This window comes from Pipra filicauda, unplaced genomic scaffold (genome assembly GCF_003945595.2).
Source record: "Pipra filicauda isolate LSUMZ 115617 unplaced genomic scaffold, ASM394559v2 scaffold231_size1239837_pilon, whole genome shotgun sequence".
Taxonomy (NCBI): domain Eukaryota; kingdom Metazoa; phylum Chordata; class Aves; order Passeriformes; family Pipridae; genus Pipra; species Pipra filicauda.
In genome coordinates, this window is record NW_024104345.1 from 666,182 (window position 1) to 678,236 (window position 12,055).

A 12,055-nucleotide genomic window follows, 5' to 3' on the forward strand; every position below is an offset into this window, starting at 1 on the left:
ATAACTATTATAAAGGGTGGCTGACAGAAAAAAAAACAGGTATTTAGCAGTGGATTCATGCCCCAGCAAGTTATGATCAGGCAGTTAAATAGCTGGGTTATTTACATCATCCATGTGTCACTGCTGTGCTATTAACCATTCCTCCTAGCATCCTCTACGACAATGTTTTTAAGAGTTTATATTTAATTGCATATATATCCTGAGGTCCAGTCTTCTTATTCTTGTGTTAGTGGCTTAGGAAGGGTATCAAGAGCTGCAGGATAGGGCATATTGCTTTTGCATAAGAAATTCAAAGGCTATATTAAAGTAGCTCTTTCTGTTATTTGTTCTTATATATTCTGCTTTTCATCCTTTGAATATGACAGGAATTTATTTTTTTTCCCAATAGTAATGTACATTGTAAGCACTGTATATGTCCCTTGGCTATGACTGAAAAATAAAGGAGAGAACAGTTGCAGCTATTCTGTAGCCAGCGGCAGCAATCACTGCATGCTGTGTTGGTTGCTTGGCAGGCTCTACAGCTCCCTGCTCAGTAGCTAGTACAATTACCTAAGTTTATTTATGGTTATGGGGGTACATAAAGAGTAAATTTGGGGAAAATTTCCATTTTCGTGGTGCACCTGGAAGTGTCAGTCATTGCACAAACTCAGCAATCTTACCTCTGTTGAGGTGGAAGCTGAAATAGCACCCACTCCAACCCTGCTATAAACATCTTTCTTGGCTGTGCTTCTGTTGTCACCTCACATCTGTGTTTTCAGTGATCAACCCCATTGAAAAAGAAAGCCAGACAGTGGAAGGTACATCTGTACTAGCCTTCAAGTTTGGTTTAGGAATCTGCTTTGGATGAGAATCCCTGCAATTGTCTGCACTTATGCTTTCGTTCACGGCAGTCCTGATGCTTATGAACTTGGGCTGCTTTTGGATAAAATTAAAGCGGAACATGCACCTCCATATCCAAGTGTTTGTTCTTATTCCATCCATACAGTAAAGCTAGACGCAAGTAAGCCACCCTGAAACATATATGAAGTGGTTGCTGGACCTTTAGCACCACTGTTTTTCATACAGAACTATTCCTGTTGGGCTACACTACCTGCTTAATAGATGTAGCCTGGGACTACCAAGCTGTGTAAAGCAACTCACTCCATGGAGTTCGGCTCAAGTCTTCATGTACCTCTACTTCTGTGTGGAGGACTCCATTTCAAAACCTATCTTGATGGAGATGGTGGTGGTGATTTTCTCAGCAGCCCCTAAGTAGTTACACCAGGGCAGGGTGAGATCACCTTCTCAGACACCAGCAGTTTCCCAGTTGCCCAGGTAGGAATGCTTTCTACGGTAACCTTGGTCCTTTGGAGCTGGATGATCCATATGAACTCCACTATTCATTTAACTTTGTCAGTGTTGTGATGAAATGCTGCCCAGGATCTTTTAGGGATGGAAGAGCAATTACTACTGCTTCTTTTCACATGCAGTTAATTAAAAATTGCTGAATACAGTACAGAATATTTCTAAGTAGCAATGTTTACTTCTACTGTCTGGATGAAACAGGAGAGATTATTGTAGTTATGTAGTTGTTAAATGATTGACAGAACACACGTGTGGAGGCTTTGAAGGTTCAGAAGATGCCCCATAACAGCTGAACAAAAGATTGGAGTTGCAGCTTATTTCCACTATGTGGGCTGGGTAGTAAGCAGTCCATTTTACTCTTGCCAGGACAACTTGGGTGGGCTTCATTTCTTTCATGCTGTACCAGAAAATTGTCTGTGGTAGCAAACAATATCAGTATTTTCAGTATTACATTACTATAATTGAAAATACTACTGAATTGCTAGAAAACCACCAAATTAAATGTTCCAAATAACCGTGGTGCCATTTGTCTGACAGATAATGTTTGGTTTTCTGAAGAGCCATACAGCATGCAGAATTAGGGGAGAGGAAATACACTGCATGGTTATTAATTCTTTAATACTTGAAACTACTTAGCAATGAACATGTAGATCAAAGCTTTTGCTTGAGAAGATTGAGCTTTCGAGACAGCAGATAGCAGGAGCAGTCTGGAGCAATATAACAGAATCCTGCAGGATAAAAAAGCACGCTGATTACATTTCCATTAGTTTTAAAATCTCCTTTGTGTTCAGTTGAGACACTTTCATGGCTCTTGTATTCCAGGTTAAATGTAACCTGTTAAGCACTTGATCCATTTTCTCAAATTGACAGGCACTAGCTTTCCATTTTTAATAAATGTACTTAGAATTTTGGTAGCCATCCTTTAAGAAGAAAGAAAAGATGTTAGTTGATTTCTGATTGTTACCTTAGATTATGAAAGAAAGAGATGGATTGCAATAGTCCGTTCTTCACTGAAACCGTACCCAAAGGAAGTATTTCAAACAGGTCAGATTTTCATGACCTCAATTGTTATAACTCATAAAATGGAAAAGGGAGGCATAATCTTGTATTTCTTGTTGTGATGTCCATTTAATAATCTGATTCATATATAAAACCCAAGTCTGCCATAAGTACATTCCCCACTGACTTTGTTGTAAACAGAAATAGTATTTTAGACCTAAAAATTATGTAAATCCAAAATCTGATCCTCTTGAAATGAATGACAATTATACCAGAGATTTTGTAAGTGACAAAATTTGGCCTCAGGCTTCTCTGGATATATATGTAAGCTTTGGAAAAATGAATTGAAGCACTACTCCAGTTCAATGGCATGAAAAAGAAACTAAAACATTGAGTCATTTTCATCTCTTGATAGCTTTTTAGCATTTAATGTACTCAGTAATTTGATAGTATCAAATCTTCTGAGATTCTATGCTAGTGTATATTACAGTTTAGTGTTACTGAAAAGGATCATTTAAGCAAAATACTGATTTTCATTGAAAAACCGTCATATTGCATTAGAAGGAATTGTGTTCCTCTTTGTGGAAGCTATTCAAGAACCTGAATTTCATCTCGTGAATCTCTAAATCAGTTGAAGCAAATTAAAACCCATACAAATGCTGTGTTGGTAAGAACCGAAACTGATCCAATGTATTCTTTATATTTCCTTGACATATAATGTGTGTTTATTTCTATAATTAGCACACGTACAAAAAATAGCACAGATTAAGACAATAAACAGTCCGGTTTGCAGGGCTTTGACTTTTATTCACTGGGAGGGGAGTGCTGAGCACCAGCTTAGTTAAATACACAAGCCAAGGAGTAAATCGTCAGACCAGAAAAGTAGGCTTTAGGAGATATTAATGCTACTTATGTTAATAACCCTCCATGTGATACGGGGAAGTATGTAAATGGTTCTTTCACCATGGCGGTTATTGCCTTTTGGTACTAACTGGCAAAGCTTCAATTAAGAAAAGGTCACCAAAAGGTTAAATTCTTAGCGGAATATTTTCTTCTTTTTAAATAAAAAAGTTTTTTAGCTTCCTTCTTTTCCCTTTCTTCGCCCCTTGCTGACCCCTTTTTATCTCCTTCTGTCATTGCTAGTGCCACTTGCAAGCGCTTTTTGCTTGATTTGTCTTTATTGGGTGTAAACAATACTGGGGAGGATTTCCAGCATGTGTAAAAGTCAATGTGGCTCCATTGACTTTGGTAGACGTACATTGATTTTGACCAAAGAATTGATATATTATTTTACTGTGTTTTTTCTTCCAAAGAGTTGCCTGAATCTTGACTTCCATTTTTTTTTTCTGTCTTACAAAAATGTATTTAACATTGCTAGTTCTCAACTGGTGCTTTTAAACCAGTGGGAGTAAATAACAATTAAGGTATTGTTATAATATAACAATGGAAGGTATAATATTCCATAACATAAATGTAACTTTATCTTCTACAACTAATTAGCAGTTGAAAGTCAGATTTTTATGCTTAATTCGTGTGTGAATAGATCAAGTCTTTGTAATTGAAGGCTGTCAAAAGAGGAGATTTTAACAGCTAGCTTTTAATTTATAAGGTGATTAATTTGTTAACTGGTTCATGGCTGCCAATTTAGGGTGCACCTGAGCCTGTGGGCATCCAACACGCTGTGCCTGCGCCGTGTTTTAGTTGCGTGCCTCTGCCCTGGAGGCACGATCATGCTGGAGGCTGTTGTCTCAGCGATGAAGTGTGTGTCAGAGCAGCAAGGAAAGCTTCAGAGCTTCTGGCTGGCAGTGACAGGTGTATTGAACTTTTCATAGATGTGATCTATGCTTCTTTTTGCTTTCCAGTCACTTCCATTGGGCTGAAGGTAAGAGAAAACCATTTATCCCATGTCTTTAAAAATCAAATCAAAATAAGTCCTAATCTGCTAAATTTTCTTCCTTTTTTTGACCTTGAATTCAGTGTGCCATGGTACCGTTCAATGTAAAGGTAGCATGTTAGCAGCAGCACAGACAGCATTGAAAACACGGAGAGAAAATCCTCATATCGTGCCTTAGCTAGAACAAATGAAGCATCGTCTGGGCCTGGCTAAGTTCTCTTGATTTTTGGGCATGTTTTCTCAGTTCCTGTCCCTGCTTCTTTGCTAGTCTAGTGTTACAGTTTTCATACAGTTACTTGATGGCAAAGCAGTTGCCACTGATGTCATTTTGTCTTTGACCTCTTAGATATAAATTAAAGCAAGCCTTGATGTTCAAAGTGCAACAAACTTTTGTCAGAAAATACTTTCACATTGAAAGGAAAGTACTGTTTTACTAAAGCATAGCCATTTTACCTAATCTTTTTTTTTCAAGTCCAAAATTAAGTTTCTGTCACAAGACAAAGAATGTCCCTCTCCAGGATATGTAATGTCCTCTTGATTTAGACACTCGTTGTGAGAAGCTGGAGCTATAGGTTCAAGTTCCTGGTTGAATCAGACACAATAACAATTTGAGCTGGTTTTTTTCTACAACCCGGATGAGGTATTGTTTAGGGAGTTTTGGGTTGGGTTTTTTTGTTGTTGTTTTGGTTTAGTTTTTTGTTTGGTTGGTTGATTTGTTGGTTTTTGTTTGAGTTTTTTTGCCCATGAAAATTTTAAGTGTAAATTCCTTACCCCAGTGTGGAACAGAAAAATATTCAAGATGTTGACAATTTGCTTAACTGAGAAAAAATCCTGCTCTTGATACTGGATTGCAAGAAGCTCTTTATTTAACAGATGTGTCCTTCATGAGGAAAACATGGTGGTTTAGTTCAAATATGTAGAATACTACAATATGTTCTGGTTTGGAACCCCGTCTCACTGTCAAGACCTGAAAAGTGGGGAGAAAAGTCTCCAAACACTCCACGCTGCAACAAGGGAGCTTTAGCATTAGCATATAGATTTTTGGAGTTGCTACGTTCCACACTGTTATAAAGATGGAGAAATGTGGGAACACAACGTGAGCTCCTCTCTGCATTGTCTCCATTTGTGGAGAGTGGAGTTCGCGGCTTGGGGGAGAGGGTGGTTCTCGTGCTGTCTGGAGGACAAGAATATAGGTTCTTCCTGACCATTTTGGAGCTCTTGGGTGGGAGGGAAAGGCGCTTGAGGCTTCAGTAGGATTCTGACTGCCTTCTGTTAGAGACAGAGCAAAGCCTTTATTTTGTCCTGCTGCGTCTTTGTCTCCACCCCCTACATGACAGTTGTGAAAAATCTTCCCTTATAAACACTCTTCAAATACGTGTATGTATATTTAGGTACACACACACACGTACATGTGAGCGTATGTGGATATTTCTTGGATTGTCCTGGGGACGCGCAGGTGGTCAGCAGGTGGAGAGCACCAGCACACAGCAAATGACCCGATTAGTTTTCCCCTGTTAGTCCAAACAATGCCAGCCCTGCTAGTTATTTCTGGAATGTGTTACAGCAGAGCCATGTTCAGCAGACTTGCTTTGTTGCTAAGGAATAGTGGCAACCACAGGGAAAAAAAAAGCTGATTTCTAAGCTTTTCAAAAACAATGTCTGGAGGGATTTCCCTCTGGACTTAAAATACATTAATCTTTCTATTTCTTACCAGAATTGCAGCGTATTCATGTTCAGGTATTACAGCTTGACTGGGGGAACATTTGTAAACACAGACAAACGTGTCTTCTCTGAGCATTAATGCTCTTTTCATTTCAGGAAAACAATTTGACCACTTCAAATAAATTCTTTGCATCTTGTGAATTCAGCTCCTGGGAATAGCTGTGGTTTGACAACCTCAGGTACGTGGGGCTTCTGTTTTGCCAAACAGCTTTTACTTAGAAAAGGGAGAGAGATGTTGTTTTTGATGATGTGTGGTGAGCAGCTCAGCACCTGGTCAACAAAGAGGGAAACCTAAGTAATATGGCAGCAGTGTAGAGTTATTCTCATCTGTGTCCATCCATGTGGACAGAGAGATCTGCAGCACCCTTTTATAACTCGGTAGAGTTAATTCCAGTGGTGGTTGTACAGGAGGACATGAGTTTGTCTGCTGTTGCTAGTGAATGGTAGTATCCCCTTAGTTCCAGAAATGGGTGGCCTTTGCTGTAGCTGCTGTAGATCGTCTGTGATGGTCAATCTACATGAACCTGTTAACTGTAGGTTTCTTAGCTGCTGTTCAATAATTTGTCTGAATTGGAGCTTGCAAGATTTTTCTTGAAAGAACAGGAAGAAACATACTAGTAAAGAAGAAAATTGTGAGGGAGAAAAGTAAATGTGTGTATGTATCCACTCAGTTCAAACATCATCTCTACTCCAGTAACTGGCTTAAAGTATCTACAAGAGCCAGGTACAATTTACACCCATAATAGAAGGGTGACAGGTAGTGTTCTGTGTATGCTCATGGCGAATGGTCAGAAAACTGAATAAGTATGATATTGATACATAAATAGGAACATAAATAGGAATTATTGCTCAACATAAGCTCCCTGTTTTGCCTTAGGAGTGGTGTTATAAAATTATTCTACTTTCAATAAAAAATGAAATAATAGAAACCTTGGTCAAGAAACTGTTTCCTACTTCAAGAGAGAAATTCTCTGTAGCTAAACCATTTTTTGTACCACCAAAATTATAAAATAATAGCAGAATGTAGATTGTGTCATTTTTATTTTTCTTGAGTATTACTGTCAGATTAAATCCATAAAGATGATTAAAAACTGGCTTCTTCCCTCAGCCCTTTCATTTGTAAGGAAACAAATGTGCCAGTCTCAGCAAACAGATGTCCACATCATAACAATCATCATCTCAGTTGGCTTGAAACGTTGTTTTCTTGTAAATGCATCTAAGAACTGAAGAGACGTGGAGTTTTACTTCTCTTGGTCTCTCTAGGTTAGACCTGAGAGAATAGCAAAGGAGACTAAAGAAATTCACTTTGTTACTTGGATCATATATTGTATGGGTTTTGAAATCCCATGATTTCTGTGGCTGCCCTTTAGAAATATCTTGTTATTAAAACAGATGTATAAACAAAAATATGTAGACAATATTGTTGTGTGATTGTTACTTTATTCACACCGTTCTGAGCCTGGGAGGGGAATGCATTAAGGATTTAGCGCGAAAGGAGTGGAAGAAGGAATTCAATTTTATCCCCAGCCCTGGCACAAGCACTTGGATCACTGTGAAGGGTGAACTTACCAGAACAGGGAGTTGATCTGAGTGCTTTGGGGCATTTTGAGGGAGCTTTGTGCAAATTCTTTTACTGGCTCGTATGTGTGTGTAGGTCAAACTCACTGGATATGCCTGGGATCTTGCTGGATGTTTGCATGAAAGTGCAATCTCCTGAATCCTAGCTTTCCATCCTTTTTCTCCATAACAACAACTTTAAGAGCCAAGAGTAAATTTACAAAGTAAGATGTTTAGACCAATACTTTATTGAGCAGTAACTTATAATTTGCCATGGGTGCTATAGCTTATCAGCCACTGGCATATGCAAGACATAACAGCAGGATGTTTTGAGGGTGTTTTTGTTCCTGGACGGCTTGTGGATTTACTAAAGACTGAGATGTCTGCCAGTCAGTGTTGGTAAGTAGTATCTCGTGGTAGGATGTGAGTGGAGATTGCATTGCTGAAACCCTCAGTTCCCACTTTACAGCTTATGGTGCTGTTCGGTGCATATGCAAAGAAAGAAGAGACTGTATCTCAAAGTGCTTTTGGTAATCTGAAGTTGGATTTTTTGGGGAGAGTCATACTATATTGTAGGGTTAGGTCCTGTAATCCTGAACTACCACAAATTGCTGTCTCGAGTTTTTGTCAGTTTATGGTACCACAAATGAAGTCTGCTGTGGCACTATGATACAGTCCTAAAAGTAGTCCCTTAACATTAAAACAGAACTGTGAGTCTGACCTCTATGAGGAATCTTGACATATGTGGTCTGCTGTGTGTCTTCTGGTTCTTGTGCTGTGACCTGTTATATGTGTAGGATGGTGGGGGAAGAGGGAGGTGTCAGGAAAATGTTTGTCTTTCAAGAGGACTGCATCTTGCCTGCTTATACAGAAATGATAATGCTGAATTTCTTACATCGTTAATTTCCATGGCAACGAAAATAATCTCATAAATATGGGATTATTGCTTTAGGATCAAAGAGGGGGATAACCTGGGTTGTGAAAGTTCTTTATTTAAATATCTTAGCAGCAAAAGGAGTAACAAAACAACTCTTGATATTTGAGCATATTTTCCTTTTACTTCTTGATCACCTGCAAACCAAAGCCTTAAATATTAAGCAAATAAAAGCAAAACCATTCATCTTTCTTACTATATTAGCTTGTCAGGATTGTTCAATGCTTCTGAGTGCTCAGCAGACAATGAAATAATTGCAGCTAGAGCAATAAAGTGTATCTAAAAGAAATCCCTTCTGACTCTTAGCCATGCCCTGGTACCAGTTGGCTAGAAGGTTAGAGCATGATACTGTCCACGTTGTGACAGTATCATCCCAAACCACTCTTAATGGAGACTCCAGTGGAAATATTTCTTCTCAGCAGGCTAGTGATGGACGGCAGCAAAAACATTCATGGGTTTGCTGAAGAATTCTAGATGGAGTCCACTGCACTTTTCCCCATGAGAGGATTGCTGCAAGCATCTCAGTATCCTCTGCTGCTTTTCATCACATGTCATTTTGAAGCTGTTTGTCTCTCACGTACCTACTTACATATTGAGAAGCTGCAGAGGAAATGTAGGTTTATAGAAAGGGGCTCACCAGCTGCCATTTTTCCTGAAAGAAAAGCTGCAATTTAACATTAACCTAGCAATTAAGCAAAAATTTACGCTAACATGCTGCTTTCTTGCATAAAAATCCCTCTCAGCAACTCTGAAAATTATCTATGAGAAAGGTAATAGAATAATTCCCAGCATCTTTGATTTGGAAAAGCCATTTTGTGGCATGATTGATATTTCCTTTGTGTTAGCATGGGAGGCCATAGAAAGAGGAGTAATCTCTCTAATGGGTGTACTCCACGCTGGTGCCTGGGGTCCATGATACATTTGTCAGGCTTTAATTAAAGCTCTGGAGTTGAATTTCTACAGTAATTAACTTTTATTTTCAGTTATACTATGTCTCTCATTTTTGACACTGACACTTTCCTGTTAGAGATAGGACCAGCAATTGGCACAAAAAATAAAGAATGTGGAAATGAGGAATAATTTAAGAAATTGCATTGTATTTGCCATGAATTCTGAGAGTAGACAAAATCACATTTTCTTTCAAAGCTGTTTTGTTGTTAGCTGTGTTTCCTCCTCTACATAAGCATATATCCTATTACCTTGGCTACCCTTCCTTATGCAATGTCTGGTAGTAAACAAGCAGCTTTTGTTCAGTAGTCAGCATGTATCCTCCATCCATGGTACAACAGGTCTTTCTCATTATGTCTTGCAGAAATGTTTTCCTGCCTTTTGGCAAATCTTGACTTTCAAGCATGAACAATATATGTGCTAGGGAGGCTATTCAACCCTTATTTCTGGACTGCAACTTTTAATTCAGTTCTGGGTTGGATTTTTAAGAGTAAACATCACAATCTATTGTTGATGGTGGGTTTGGATTGCAGGAATCTCTCTCTCATTGAACATGCACATTGCTTTTATTAATAAGAGTTAGGCACTTGAATCTGCTCTTTAGATTTCAGATATCCTTCTCTTCCACTTTTAATTCATGCAGTTTTCTACTTATATTTCGAATATACTGTGAAGTGCTATTATGTAGGAGCACAAATAGCAAAATCTCAGAGCCGCTGTTACTTGGCTTGACCTTAACAAAACAGCCTTTCCCTGAACAGAGAAACACAGACCTGGAATCCAGTCCCCTTCTGTCTCAACTGCTGTATCAATCACCCTCCCTTTGACAGACCCACTGAGCTTCATTTTAAAAAATTAAGGGGTTTTTATTCCACTACTGCAGTCTGAAATATCTGCTACTTATTGACTATCTCCTGATTTCCAATCTGAATGTGTTCACAGCTGGCTTTCACCATGTCCTCATGTATGTATGCCAGCCTGCATGTTCCTATGCACCTGAGTGAGATATGTGAAAGCCTCCTGGCAGGGTGCTATAGTTGACTTAGAGACTCAGAAAGAAATTACTTTCTCAGGTATGTTGTCTTGTCTCAGTCTCACGAATAATCCTAGAGCCTTCCAGAGAGGAAGTGGCAGCTTGCTGGCTTTAGTTTTCTTAGACCTGTTGGTGTAAACTAACTTTGGAGTTTGCCTTCTGTAACTTGCAGCAGGATCTTGTTTCCCAAGTACTTGAAATGTATCCATTGTTTCTAAACTAGGATCTGGTTGTGCTGCTGTAGCTTTGAAACAGACAAGGGAATGGTCCTTGTGAATGCAATACTACCGATAAAGCAACAGCTAAGAATAGTACCACTTCTGAAATAAAGCACTAGAGATAATTAAGTAGAAGACTGCAGTAAATCAGTGTGGCACTTAAGGGCATAGCAAAGGCCATGAAAAAGAAAGGTAATAAATTGTATGGTGAGAGATGCTAATTGATCATTGTTTGCAATTTCAAGCTGTGTCTCCAGATTTCATTTTAATATTTCTTGTGGACTGAAAAGCAAGTGCAGAACTGAACTGATTGTGATAAAATAGAAGCATGGAAGCTAGAAAGGGACATGGGCTATTCAAGCATCAAATTCCTGTGAAGTAATTCTGTCTGGCAATATATTTCCAAGTATTTTTCATACCTATTTTATAACATGCTGGTTCTACTCACCCCACTTTTTTTGGAAAACTGTTCCATAACAGAATGAGTCTGGGTACTGTGAAATCCTGTATGATATTTCTCTATATTTTGTCTTTCTTTATTTGTCTTGATTCTTCCTTGATTATGCCATCTCTGTACTTCACGTGTCTTTACATTATTTATCCACCGTCTATTAAAATTGTTCATTGTAGATAATTACACTTGCTCTTTGATGAGCTTTATGCCTGAATTTACTTCAGTGCTAGCATCTATTTAGCAATACCGTGTCAAGGACTGAGTGGCATATTTTACATGCAGTTGCTCTAGAGATGTTGTGGGGAGGAATCTCACCTATATGTTCCACTGCAATGCCCACTTGGAAAAGAAACTTGGGGTTTTTTTTATTTCTAACCCTGCTGAAGTTCCAGATTTGATTTTGGACTAACCAGTTAGGCTGAAATCTATTCCACTAAATCTTTGCTCTCTAAACCAGTCCTGTTCACTTGGAGCAAGGCACCAAGGCTTTCCATGTCATCAGTGAGAGGAGATGGCCACCTGTGCATAGTGAGCCATCCTATTTTAAGACAGGGCTTCATCCCAACTTTGCTAAGGTTAAAAAGGGGCTTATGTAAATAGCTTACATGAGATTCCTAATTTTTATATGGCTAAAATATGGGGAGATGAGCCTTGCCTCAAATCTGCTGTTAAACTGAATATTTCCTCCAGACACCATGGAGTCTTACAAAGCAAGAATTAATGTGCGTGGTTTCTGCATTGATAGAGAGGAATAACCACTGATGAGGTCAAAACTCTATAAACCATATTTTCAGCATTGCTTGAAAACTTTTAGATGATAATGTATTGTATGTTGTTACTGTTGTTGGGGGTTTTTTTATTATGTCCTTTCCAAAGTTTCTTTCTTCATCTGTAGAGCATTTTATGCCTTAAATGTATAATGCATTTCTTCCAGGATCTGTCTGTTTTCCAC

General features: G+C 38.6%; 1 protein-coding gene across 3 annotated transcripts in view; it reads left to right on the top strand.

Moving 5' to 3' along the window:
• The window catches only part of TMEM108 (transmembrane protein 108), a 162,565-nt gene that overhangs the window by 47,688 nt on the left and 102,822 nt on the right, over positions 1–12,055 (top strand). The window contains exon 1 of one of the 3 annotated variants that reach the window (XM_039381565.1): positions 6,056–6,138. The exons of the other annotated variants lie outside the window; for them this stretch is intronic. The gene's annotated coding sequence lies outside the window, so the exon portion shown is untranslated. Of the gene's footprint in view, positions 1–6,055; positions 6,139–12,055 lie in introns of those variants that run through there. 3 annotated transcript variants of the gene reach the window in all.